We start from the raw sequence: 13,500 nt of genomic DNA on the forward strand, positions 1-13,500 counted from the left end.
TATAAAAATTAAAATGATGACAGAGTACTCTCCATGAAATCTTTCTATGGATAATTGAGAAATAAGAAAGAAATGGTTTGTTTTTGAGCAAACCTGACGCCATATGTCATTTGGCTAACTCACTGTGCACTTGGGCTGTAGCATAGAGGCAGAAAATGATAATGACCAAAAGACATCTGGTCCTTTGATCCTTCTCAGCATCAGGGGAGCATTGATCTTGATGCACCACTGTGGACTCCCAGGAGAACTCCAACCATCACATTTACTGCCTTGTCTACACAGTTCCAAGTCACACCTGTCTTCTACTCAGTGGGAGAACATTAAGACATGGGGAGTAAAATAAAATACATGGTTCAGAGCCTAGAAGCAGCCACTAAAAGCATCTCTTTGCTTGGACATGGAATTACAACTTCACTTCCTAAAGACAGACTCCTTTATTTTTATACTGTAAGTATTTTCTTGGTATTATGTGAATGAAATTTAATTATGTATTGTATAAAATAGTATTTATAAGAAATGTACTCAAATTGGATAAGAAATGTACTCACTGCCTTATATATGAAACTGTAACTCCTCTGTATTTCACTTTGACAATAAAGAAAAAATTTTAATAAAAATAAAAAAGAAATGTACATATTACCTTACTTATGTAACTATAACCCCTCTATATATCACCTTTACAATAAAGTAAAATAAAAAATATTATTTATACCTGCAATACTATTTAAGTATTTAATCCCTTAGTTTCTTCATGGTATAGAATTATATAATTCTATAGAATTACATAGAATAACATAATTAGAAAATTACTGTAATTATTCATGATTAAACTACAGAACTAAAAACACTACCAACCAAATACACATACGGATATGTAGAGTATTTCATTTAGCATCTGCACAATCTATACATTCTTCTCAACATCCCATAGAAGTTTCTATGAAATAAATAATATTTTAAGACAAAGTAAGTCTTAACCAATACATAAAAAGTTGAGATTGCCTTTTATATTCTATCAAACCATGATGGAATAAAATTAGAAATCAAGAGCAAAGGAAACTACAGAAAATATTGAGATAGACTTGTATATTGTTGAATGATTAGTTAAATACCAGGAAATAGGTACGCAAAAGGAGGGAATTGGGTTCAAGAGGTATGGATAGAGGAATGAATAGAAGAAGAAGTCACAAACTGAATGCATATCCTACAAAATTAAGAAAACCGAAGGAAGGGTTGGGATTGGGAGAGATGGGGAAGAATGTTAAAAGGGGTAACATTGATCAAGCTGCATTGTATTCATAAACTGTTTTGTTGAATGACAACTCCTTCATACAACCACTTAAAGATAACAAAAACACATATTTTTTTAATGTTCTTAGAAACCAATTAAAAAGAAAATGCAACCTACTAGAACTTCTGGGATACAATGAAGGCAACATTAAGAAGAAAGTTGATAAGTAAAAGTGCCTACATTAAAAAAAAAAACAGAGAGATCTCAAATTAATAACCTAAAGATATAACTCAAGCTCTGAGAAAAGCGAAAACAAGCCAACCCCCAAACTACCAGATAGAAAGATATTACAAAAAAATCAAAGCATAAGTTAATGAAAGGAAGACTAAGAAAACTGTACAAAGAATCAATGAACCAAAAAGTTGGTTCTTTGAAAAGATAAAAAAATGGAAAACCCCTTAGCCAATCTGGTAAAAGGAGGAAGAAACGACCCAAATAGATAGTCAGAAATGGTACATAGGAAATAACAAATAGTATCAATGAAATCCACAGGATCATGAGGGAATACTTTGAGAACTTACATCCAAATAAATTAAGGATCATGAAGAAATGGATAAAATTCTACATGAATTTGACCACCAAACTTGAATTAAGAGGATATAAAGCAATTAAATAAATCTGTAACAAGCAACAAGATTGAAGCACTGACAAGGAATCTCTAACAAAAGAAAAAGCCCAGGACATAACAGAGTTACTGCTCAATTCTATCAAATCTTTAAAAAATAAGTAACCCTAATACTCCTCAGCAGAAAGGAAAGAAATACTACCAAACTTATTCTGTGAAGTCAGTATTACATTCACTTCAAATCCAGACAAGCACAACAACAACAAAAGAATTATAGACAAATCTCTTTGATAAATATAGATATAAAAACCTTCAATGAAATCTTCAATAAATTACTGGAAAACAGAATTCAACAACACATTAAAAAGATCATACACCACGATCAAGTTGAGCATACAAACAGAATCAAGAATAAAAATACATAATCATCTCAATTGATATAGAAAAAGCCAAGTACTGACAAAAAATAGATAATAGATACATTAATCTTTGCAATCTATATAATATGTTTGACTTAACCAATAAACTGAAAGTACAATCATCTTGGCATATAATTTATATTAAAATTATTAATAAGCTATTTCACACCTTTTTCTTACTGTATAGTCTATTTTACACATAGTACAACTTAATTCAGACTCACTATTTAAAGTATTGGACAGAGTGAATCTAGATTATCAAGTGTATTCATGAAAATTCAGCAAATTATTACTTTTTATTTTTTAAAAATCTCCATAGGGGGCTGGGAATATAGCCTAGTTGTAGAGTGCTTACCTCATATGCATGAAGCCCTCGGTTTGATTCCTCAGCACCACATATAGAGAAAAAGCCAGAAGTGGTGCTGTGGCTCAAGAGGTAGAGTGCTAGCCTTGAACAAAAAGAAGCCAAGGACAGTGCTCAGACCCTGAGTTCAAGCACCAAGACTGACAAAAATAAAATAAATAAATAAAATCTCCATAATAGACTGTCTCCCTTTTGCTTTTTGATGTTGAACATCAGTCAATGCATATCCTATGAAACTAGGAAAATTGAAGGGATGCATGGGGTTGAGAGTGGTAGAATAGAATGTTGAAAGTGGAGATACTGATTAAGATGCATTTAATTCATGTTAAATGAAATGTTAATGTTAAAATGTTAAATGAAATGTTCATGTTAAATGTTAAATGAAAACTCCTTTGTACCACTACTTAAGGATAATAAAAATACAAAATTTTTAAATGTTGAACACATTACTTTCCCTTATTTCTCATATTTTTGGTGTGGTTAGTCTGCATTTCAGTTCCATTTTTTTGTTCCTTATAGGTTGATATAATTTTTTAAATTTATTTTTCTGGTGTCAGTACCAGTGCTTGAACTAGAGGTCTTTAACTCTTGTTCAGCTTTTTCACTCTTGGATGGTGCTCTACTACTTGAGCCATACCTCCTGTCTGGCATTTTGCTGGTTAATTGGAGAGACAGAGTATATACAGTCTTTCCAAGTCAAGACAGTCTGTCTTCTTTCTCATTTTTCTGCCCAGGATAGTTTTGAACCAAGATTCTGCTGTTGCAGAAAATACTCGGGAAAGAAGCAAACAGCACTCAGATTTGGAGAATTGGGGTTTATTATGCCAGCGGGCCTAGAGGGGTTCCTAATCCCAAATCCCTTTATAGCACTTGGGTTCTGAGTTTTAATTTGAGGTAGAAAACAGGTGTTTTGAGTTTTAGTTTACTACAACTATTACAGTTTCTCGAAAATTACTTGAAGTGTAAATGCCAAGCTAGTTCTGGTCAAACTAGTTTTTCTTTAAGGGGCTGAGTTAGCTCTGATAATGTCAGGGTTTAACTAGTTCTGATAATAGCAGATTTTCCTTATCACAGTATCAAGTCTAAGCCATCAGAGTAGCTAGGATTACAAATGTAAACCACTATTACCTGGCTAAAGATTTTTATTTTTCTCCATTAAACATACAATTTGTTTTTAAGTCTTTCCTGAAGAACATATTTTGGCACAGGAAAGACAACTAAACTGGCTTTTTAAACCTATTCACAAGATGGCCCATTATCCCATTAACCTGCTTATCCAGGAAAGAACTAATCCATTCGAGAGAGATCCCTCCCCACCTAACCAGTTTTTTGTTTGTTTGTTTTTGCCAGTTCTGGGCCTTGAACTTAGGGCCTGAGCACCCCTGGCTTCATTTTTTTCTTGTTTGTTTGTTTTTGTTTTGTTCAAGGCTAGCACTCTGCCAACTTGAGCCACAGCACCACTTTTGGCCTTTTCTATATATGTGGTGCTGGGGAATCGAATCTAGGGCTTCATGTATATGAGGCAAGCACTCTTGCCATTAGGCCATATTTCCAGCCCCAAATCAGCTCTTAAAGCCCATACCTGAACCTCTCACCACCTCACAATGAACCTTCAACTTCAGCATGCATTTTGTTGTCGACATTCAGACTATCACATCAAGTGCATATCTCCATAATTAAAACTACTACCACGATGTTGAGACTGAGTTGAAAAGTACAAGGAAACTAAAGAAGGAAAGGAAAATAGGGAAATATATTTTAGGCCAGCAGGATGCCTCAAGCTGAGAGGCTTCTGGGCACATTTGGAAACACTGTAGCCTGTGCCTCTCTCCCAGTTTTAGCTGCCCAGTGGTTTCCTTCATTCTTCTATCATCTGTTAGGCAAGCATCACCTGTTCTATGAAGCCTGCCTCCTTCAGAAGCCTCAACCAGCACTCAGAAGCCCAGGCCACATGTTTTACCCTGCTCTGGCACCCTACATGAAGAGGCAGCTCACTCCTGCCATGCTTATAAATCATACAGACATCTTGAATGGCAAGCTTGTGGATTAATGCTTCACTGATCACCTTAGTTACATCATAACAATTTGCTCAACTGTGCAATCACCTGTTCTTTTTTTTTGACAAAGAACAAATTAATCACTACTATTTCTTTGTAAGGTTCTTAAAAATGATTCATTTCTCACAGAAATCAGAGACTCAAAATACGAGAAGAGTTTGGTGCTACATGACCACCGTGCTGTTCTGTATGTCTAGGTAGAGCAAGGGCCATTTAGAGTTTAGTGACTCAGTGCCTTGGAACAAGGGCACCATATGTCATTTCCTTTCACTGCTCTGATCATGGACAACTCCTTACAATATTGTTGCTCTACTTTGTGCATCACCTGTTCTGTATGTCCATCCTCTCTCCACCTCTATGTACCCCATCAACAACAGAGGCCATTCACTCAGAGCACCATTACATTACTGAGATTGCCAATGTCTGAAAGCTCTAATTATCACCATCATCGACTGAGAAACACAAGAAGAGGAGAGAGGGAAAGAGAGAGTAGCATCAGCTTTGGGGAGCTTGTTTTGCTGCCTTGCAAAATAAAAGATGCATTTGCTGAAAGCAAACTGCCACCATTTATGAAAAGCTACCAGGGCTCCGGGACCAATTAGAGGGGAAAAAAAATCAATCATGATTCACTTCCTTGTTAGAGGAATTGATTTTCCTGATAAAATTCACAATATTCCTAGAGATTGTCTTAATTGTTTTCTGGAAAAATAGCACAGCTCCAACACTCCCAAATGGTGTGGTTAAATTGAGATAAGTGGTGTACAAATCGACCTCATCAAAGAGGACACTGCATCTCTCAGACAGAGGTGAGCAAGTCAGGCATCCAGAACTTGCCAAATATGTAGATTAAAAAATCATGATTAAGATCAGGACCTTCCAATTTTCCCTCAAACTTTAATATCAAAATAGATCATTTCCTTTTTCTTGTTCTAATAAATAAAACTGTGCTCCCACATGTCAAAAGGCTAAGGTAGCATTTAATCTCTCTGTCTCTGTCTCTCTGTCTCACTCTCCATTTGTCTCTGTCTTTGTCTCTGTCTCCCTTCTCCTGTATCTTTCCCTCTACATCTCCCTCCTTCTCCCTCTCCTTCTCCCTCCCTCTCCCTTTCCCTTCCTCCCCTCCTGCTCGCTCCCTCCATCCCCTCCCTTCCCCCCCCTCTTTCCTCCATACAAACACCATCATTCTTGCTGGCCACAAGACTGACAAAATCATTTCACTCCTATCAATTTTGTCTTCATCTATAAGAAGAGATTAGATTTGCCAATGTGTATGCTTGATTTACATGTGGCTGTAAAACAATTACACAGAATCCAATGATCTCATGTGATATTTACTCACTCAAGTGAGTGACCCTCATTACCACCTTTTTATTTTTACAAAAAAAAGCTACCATAAGTATTTTATTTCACAAACAAGAACATAAGACTTAGAGCTTTGCGGGGGGGTACTTTATTCAATCTTAATTATTATCTGAGGCAAGAATGATCAAGAGATCTTCTACACCTAGAATTTTTTCTCAGTTTCTTTTCAGTTCCAGCTATAAGTAGCAATCCCTTCGATCTAGATGTGACATACTTCTTGGCAGTAATTAGCCCATGTTCTTCCCATGTTCTTCCTGCCAAAATGTCTTCATCTAGGACATAAAGTAGGACTGTAATATGTTAAACATATTTCAGATGTTTTGGAGTTTTTTTTCCCTGGGTAAAATATTAGAAATGTTTTTCCTGGTCAAAGAATAATATTCATAATCAACATCAACAGAAAGTTTGATCAACATTATTAATAGAAAGTTGATGTGCTGGTTAGTTTTATGGGGCAACTTGATTTGACTATGGGATGACCAGACTGCTGAAGTATAACCCCTGACTATGTCTGTGAGTGTGTTTTCAGAGCTTAGTATCAACAGATTGAGTAAAGTTCATCCTACACAACATAAGCAAATACCACCAAATCTGCTGATGATCTAAGTAGAACAAAACGACAAATGACGGGTACTCTCTTCTGGAGCTAGAATATGCATCTTCTCCTGTCCTTGGCTATCAGTAGCCCTGGTTTACAGAACTTTGGATTCCAAAAATTATACCGGTCTGCACCTCCTTCAACATACCATGTATCCTATTGGATCTTTCCCTTTGGCTAATATGATTGATACTTCTAGATGGAACAGACATAATGGCATAGACAGTGCCAATCCCTAGAATAAATTCTCATGTGTTTGTGATGTGTGTTTAAAACTATTGCATTGTCCCAGAGTCAAACTCCAGCCTTCTGTTTCAGTATAGCTTGAGATGATAAGAACTTTTTGCATACTTTTGATGATTGGAAGAAGAGTGCTTCCTGATGAACAATAGTCTGAAACACAAATTCCACCATCATTTTCCACTGTGATGTAGCTATCCTATCTGTTTACCTTCTGTCTGCAGTTATTTTCTCAGCAACAGAACAGAGTCAAGTAGTGCCAACAGAAACCATATGGCAAAGCCTCATATATTTACTATCTAGTTTTTTAGCACTTCTGCCCCCCACAACCTAAAAAGTTTGTAGACCTCTGCCCTGCCACACGCTCGTGGTTAAGACAATATGATTGGATTCAGAATATATAGTTATTCCACTGAGCAGACATGTGGGAAAAGATTTCTGAGAGTAAGCTCAGCTAGCCTTTTGGTTTTTCTTATAATACAAGGCAATAAGACTTAGAAATCTTGGGGTTTGGGGTCTTGAAGTGAACCTAGTTTTATCCTTAGAAACCACATAAACTTTCTCATTCTGTTGCCTTATCTATAAAATAAGATCTTATAAATTTAACCCAGTCCCTACCATAAGGCCATTTTTCTGACCCAATTTCAATATCCCAGCAAGGACCAGAAGGGAGGCATTTGAAAATGGACTCCAGTAATTGTGACTTGGCCTCTAAGAATGAAGAAGTAAGGAGTCGAAGGCACCAAGAGCCAGATTCCTACAGCCGATTCACAGCACTGCTCTGGCCTTGTTAACTTGGAAACAGTACTCACTGCACAGATGATTCAGTTCAGTCTCTTGTCCTTGTACAAAGGTATCTAGCTACATATGCTTCTTGCTGAAAATATGCTTAGATGCTGCACTACTAGCTAGAGTGCCTCTACATTCCTGTGTAGTGGAAGAGGCCTGAAGAACACTGGTTTGCCATCCTTGCCTGAAAGGAAGATATAGAGGATGAGCACAAGCAGAGGTCATCTTTCCACTGCTCCAGCAAGTGGAATGACAACGCAAGCCCCCTGGGTGCTCTGCCTTTCCCAGTGTTGCTCATGGGGTGAGAACAAATGACAAGCAGTCAGCCTTTACCTGACTCTCAGCACAGATGTATCCTTGATGTCACCAGTCATATTACTCATGCTTGCATCCCATCAGGCTCTGAGGGACACATGGTACCTCACCTACCCAGATTATGTCAGAATGGCATAGCTATCCCCAATTCCATGAGAAATGGCTGTGGGAAAGCACTGTTCAGAAGAATTTTACATGGCTAAATCTGTGATGAGATAAGTGTTCTCATCTCCTTGCTCAAAAGCGGCCTAGAGTCCATGAATACCTTCTGGGACAGGTATACAAGATAGGATGTCTCCCAGCCATCAGACCAATGCTGTTATGTTCTCATTCAGTTCAAGTCCTCCTTCCTGTTTCTTAGCTTTATTCTCTCTCTCTCTCTCTCTCTCTCTCTCTGTCTCTCTCTCTCCCTCTCTCTCTCTGTCAAAGGTTTTGGATTTGAAAAATATGTAAGTCATAAATACTTGTTTTGTTCTATTCTTCTAGGAAATGCAGCTTGAGGCACCCTCAGTCACCCAGAGAGCTGAAAGCTATATATCAAGTCTAAACCAGACAGGCTTCCCTTCTAAATCAGACTAAAGATGGCTACCTGCCACCATAAGGTATAAGTAATAACCTGAATGACCTGACCAGAGGGGAGGCCCAGGCAGGAGCCACTGAGGGAAAATGTCTTCATGGTTTAACCCACCCATGCCACCAGAGGGAATGTGGCTGGCCAGGAGCTCTGCCTAGCTCTGGAAACCTTCTGTGTGGGCTCCACCCTCCCAAGGTCAAGGTTCTCAAAGGAAGATTGTCTTCACCCTGTGCTGCATGGGACAGATTGCTGAGCCAGGTTTGGTGTGACACTGTAGGAGAGTGGGTGGGGGAAACGGAGGACCCTGGAGACAGACAATTTAAAAATGATCCTATATATTCTATTTTTTGGGTAAACTCTCAAAAGCAACAATAATGGCTCGAAAGCTGACATGAAAGGAAATGTGGCCCTTTTGCAGGGTTGAGCTGAGACCAGTGCAAAGACAGCAGGAAATTGAGATCAGTCCTTCAAAGACCCAAATGCTTACAGAGATTTAACAGACTGAACCTTCCAGGTTGCTACCCAAACTGAAGAAGCAAAGGAGCAGCACTAAACTGGCTAGTGAGGGCCTCCACCCCAGGGAGGCTTAGAAGACAGAAAGAAGATGAGAAAGAACAGCCATGGACAGTAGAGAGGCCACAATGACTGAGAGGTGAGAGTCATGGCAGGGGCAGGGCCAACACATCCCTATCAGGCATATCAGGAATGGCAGTGGACACGCGCTGGAAAGGTCATGAGCAAGCCTGAAAGTTAAAATCTGCTTGGATAAGAGGATCTGGCTTCAGTGGTTTAGGACTGATGAAACAGTTGGGGGGTAAAGAGGAAGTTCAGAGGCTATGAAAGGAAGGCTGAAAGAAATAATCTGCCATGCCAAAGGAATTATGCCTTCAGAAGCCAGCAAAGTGGAACACACAGGCACAGCTCAGCAGAAGGAACTGAATCCATGACTAAAGGCTCTGATGGGGCAAGGAGGAAAAAGAAAATTTAAGAATCCTCTGTTTCACTGATGAATGAGGAGCTGAGAAAGAAGTGGAACACCTGAAGAAAAATGCAGAATCAAGTGTGGACTTGGGAGCTATATTTGTTACCTGTAATATAGGTATTTTTTAATGTATAAAAGTGATTCTTCATAGCAAGTTGATAATTGACTATAAAGGAGCAGAAATGAACTTTCTAGGGAGTGAAAATAGTTTATCTCTTACGGGAGCGTTTGTTATACAAGGTAATGTGATATTTGTCAAAAGTCATCCACTTGTGGATTATGAGTGTTATTATTAATGAACTATATATTCCTTAACATTTTAAATTACATAATGAGTATACACTACGTAATAATAGAAGGCTAAGACTTGAATCAACTAACGAGTTTTTTGTTTGTTTGTTTTTGGCCAGTCCTGGGCCTTGAACTCAGGGCCTGAGCACTGCCCCTGGCTTCCTTTTGCTCAAGGCTAGCACTCTGCCACTTGAGCCACAGCGCCACTTCTGGCCGTTTTCTGTATATGTGGTGCTGGGGAATTGAACCCAGGGCCTCATGTATACGAGGCAAGCTCTCTTGCCACTAGGCCATATCCCCAGCCCAACTAACCTGTTATATTACAGGTTGAATTATTTTCTTTAAGGCCAGACACTATGACTTTTGCCTATAATTCCAGCTACTTAGGCATTAGAAACAGAAGGATTGTGGCTCAAGGCCAGCCCAGGCAAAGATAGTGAGACCCTGTCTTAAAAACAAACTAGAAGCAGGGTGTCCCTGGATCATGCCTCTAATCCGAGCTACTCAGAAAGCTGAGATTGTGGTTCAGAGTCAAACATAACAGGAAACTTTATGAGACTCTTATCTCCAATTAACCACCAAAAAGCTGAAAGTGGAGCTGTGGTTCATGTGGTAGAGTATCAGCCTTGAGCACAAAGCTCAGGGACAGTACCCAGGCCATGAATTCAAGCTCAATGACTAGTGCAAACACACACACACACACACACACACACACACACACACACACACACACACACATACAAATCAACCCAGCTAGGCCTGGTGGTTCACAACTGTAATCCCAACTACTCAGAAGTTTAAACTAAGAGAATTGTGATCTAAAGCCAGCTTAAACAAAACCACATGACCCTACATGATGAGTTCAAACCCCTGTAACACACACACACACACACACATACACACACACACACACACACACCTCTTTTTGCTAGGCAGAAAATTTTAGCCTTGAGACTTCAACTTTGTAAGAATTGCTTTGGAAACAAATTACATTTTAAAAGATAATTTTCAAGAAATCAGAGTTTACTGAGGTGAAAAATATTGTTTATATTTCTTAGTAAAAAGCTATAATTTTTTCTGAAACTTTCTTGTGAAACAGTATATGTGCCCTAGTTGAGAAAATTAGTTGCAGTGTTGGCATTATATTTGTAAAAATTTTGAAAACTGTAAGTTTTTACTGCTTGTAAAATGGCTTACAGTCCTCAAAAATGCTAAACTGCAATGGGCCCAGAGAAATTAGTGTTTGCATTGTATTTTTAACTGTGTGTTCAGGACATTTTCAATAATTATTCCTCATATGTCATAAGTTTGTTTTTCGAAGGGATTTACCAGATCAAAGCAAACAGAGATGTAAAGAGGACATGAATTAGGCTTAAATTAGTGTTAGTATGTTTATGACAGCTTTCGCCTAGACTTCCTTTAACTGAAGTTTGAAAAGATTCCACCCTGTGACTTGGCTTGCTTTAGAATCGCATACTGCTGTCAGTCAAAGTCTGTGGCTTCCCCAGCAAAAGGTTGTATCTAAAAAGTTTAAAGATTTACAATAGGTTCATACTTGTAACCATAATTACTATGGAAGCTAAGGTTTGAAGATCACAGTTTGAAGCTAGCTGGGATATAAAAATCCATGTTATCTCCTGTTAACTGGTACAGAGCAGGGAGTGGAGGTATGGCTCAAGTCATTGAGTGCCAGCCTTGAGTGGAAAAAACCAAGCAAGAATTCAAGGCCCTGAGTTCAAACACCAGTACAGACAGAAATAAATATTCTAAAGGTTTATTATTACAAATTGGGAATGCTTTCTGTTTGCAGACTTAATATTAAATAAAACCTTTTCATGGAACTCAAAACATTAAAACATGTTGCAATATAAATATAATTAAACTTGGCTAGTTAACATTAAGAAATTATTTATCAGCCAGGCTCCAGTGGCTCATACCTACTCAAAAAGTCTGAGATCTAAGGGTGGGAGTTCAAAGCCAGCTCAAGCTGGTGACTTTGTTACCACCTAAAAAACACTAACAAGCTAGAAGTGGAGCTGTGGCTCAAGTGGTAGAGCAAAAAGACTCAGGAGAGCACCCGAGTCCTGAGTTCAAGCCCCAGGATTTGCACAATATATATGATTATATATTATATATTACTATATTGTATATAATATATGATATGTATGTAAATATATGTTAGATATTATATTTTTATATAATATTTATCTTATACTCCAAATGGGAATGAGGAAAATATTTTTCCATACTGTCAATTTTGTTTTTGAGAGTTAATATGTTAAATGCAAAATTACTACGGAATATAACACTGACATACCCTAAAAGTCATTCTTTTTTTTGCCAGTCCTGGGGCTTGAACCATGACTTTATTTTGCTCAAGGCTAGCACTCTACCATCTGAGCCACAGTGCCACTTCTGGCTTTTTCTATATATGTGGTTCTGAGGGATCGAACCCAGGGCTTCATGTATATGAAGCAAGCACTCTACCACAAGACCATATTCTCAGCCCAGTCATTCCATTTTCAACTGTTTCTTTTTTTGTTATTTTCAATAGGTGTGTGAGTCAAGATTTCTAGGAAAGGAGTCCCATCAGAATCTGTACATATCCATTTGTGTTATAATCCAGTTTCTTATGACAAAGCATGCTTTTAACAGGAAACAGGTTAAGAGCCCAGAGTGTAGTTCACTGTTGTCCCTTTGCAATGTCCTTACTTGTGTGGAAGCAGCAACAGAGTTGCTTCCTTTAGTAACAATCCCAATGAATTGCTAGGTTTCAAGGGACCCTTTCTGGAGAGACAAAATAGCTTTCTGTTCCTCACAATAGCCCAAGGGGAAGAGTGGAGACAAGCTTAGTACATACTTATGGCAGCAAGTATGGGTCTGAGGGCAAGGATGAGAACCCCAGGTATGTATGGAGAGCTTTTCTCAGAGCCCACAGAGTGGCTGTAACAGAGCAGGTGTCAAGTGCTCTTGGAAGAACACTGGAAAGGGAGATGAAGAGCAGGATGGGTCAGGAGAGATCTGGGGACACATGGGAGCCACGTCAGTTGGCACTGTAGCAGTGCTCAAGGCCTGGAATCATGAGACATCAAGAGATTCTGAGGAGAAACTAAGTGATATCTAACAGCACCCATGTTTCACTGGAAATGTAACAGTAAAAATCCCTCACCCTATATAACTTAGATAAGCCAATTAAAAAATTGAAAGAGGGCTGGGGATATAGCCTAGTGGCAAGAGTGCCTGCCTCGGATACAGGAGGCCCTAGGTTCGATTCCCCAGCACCACATATACAGAAAACGGCCAGAAGCGGCGCTGTGGTTCAAGTGGCAGAGTGCTAGCCTTGAGCGGGAAGAAGCCAGGGACAGTGCTCAGGCCCTGAGTCCAAGGCCCCAGGACTGGCCAAAAAAAAAAAAAAAAAAAATTGAAAGAGTCCATGTTAAATACCTTCCAATCTGTAAGTGCTTCACCCCAGGGCCCAAAACAAGTTCAACAGATTTTATTGTCCTATTTTCACACATGGAAACAAAATATGTCAACTATGTCCATCCTTATGTGTGATCCTTGTTAGTCCAACCCTTCTCACAGAAATCCCCCCCTGACCAAATAGGCATTCTATGGTTTATTTTTAAAACTATTAAGAAATAAAATTAAAA

Source organism: Perognathus longimembris, chromosome 6 (assembly GCF_023159225.1).
Source record: "Perognathus longimembris pacificus isolate PPM17 chromosome 6, ASM2315922v1, whole genome shotgun sequence".
In the NCBI taxonomy this organism is placed as follows: Eukaryota; Metazoa; Chordata; class Mammalia; order Rodentia; family Heteromyidae; genus Perognathus; species Perognathus longimembris.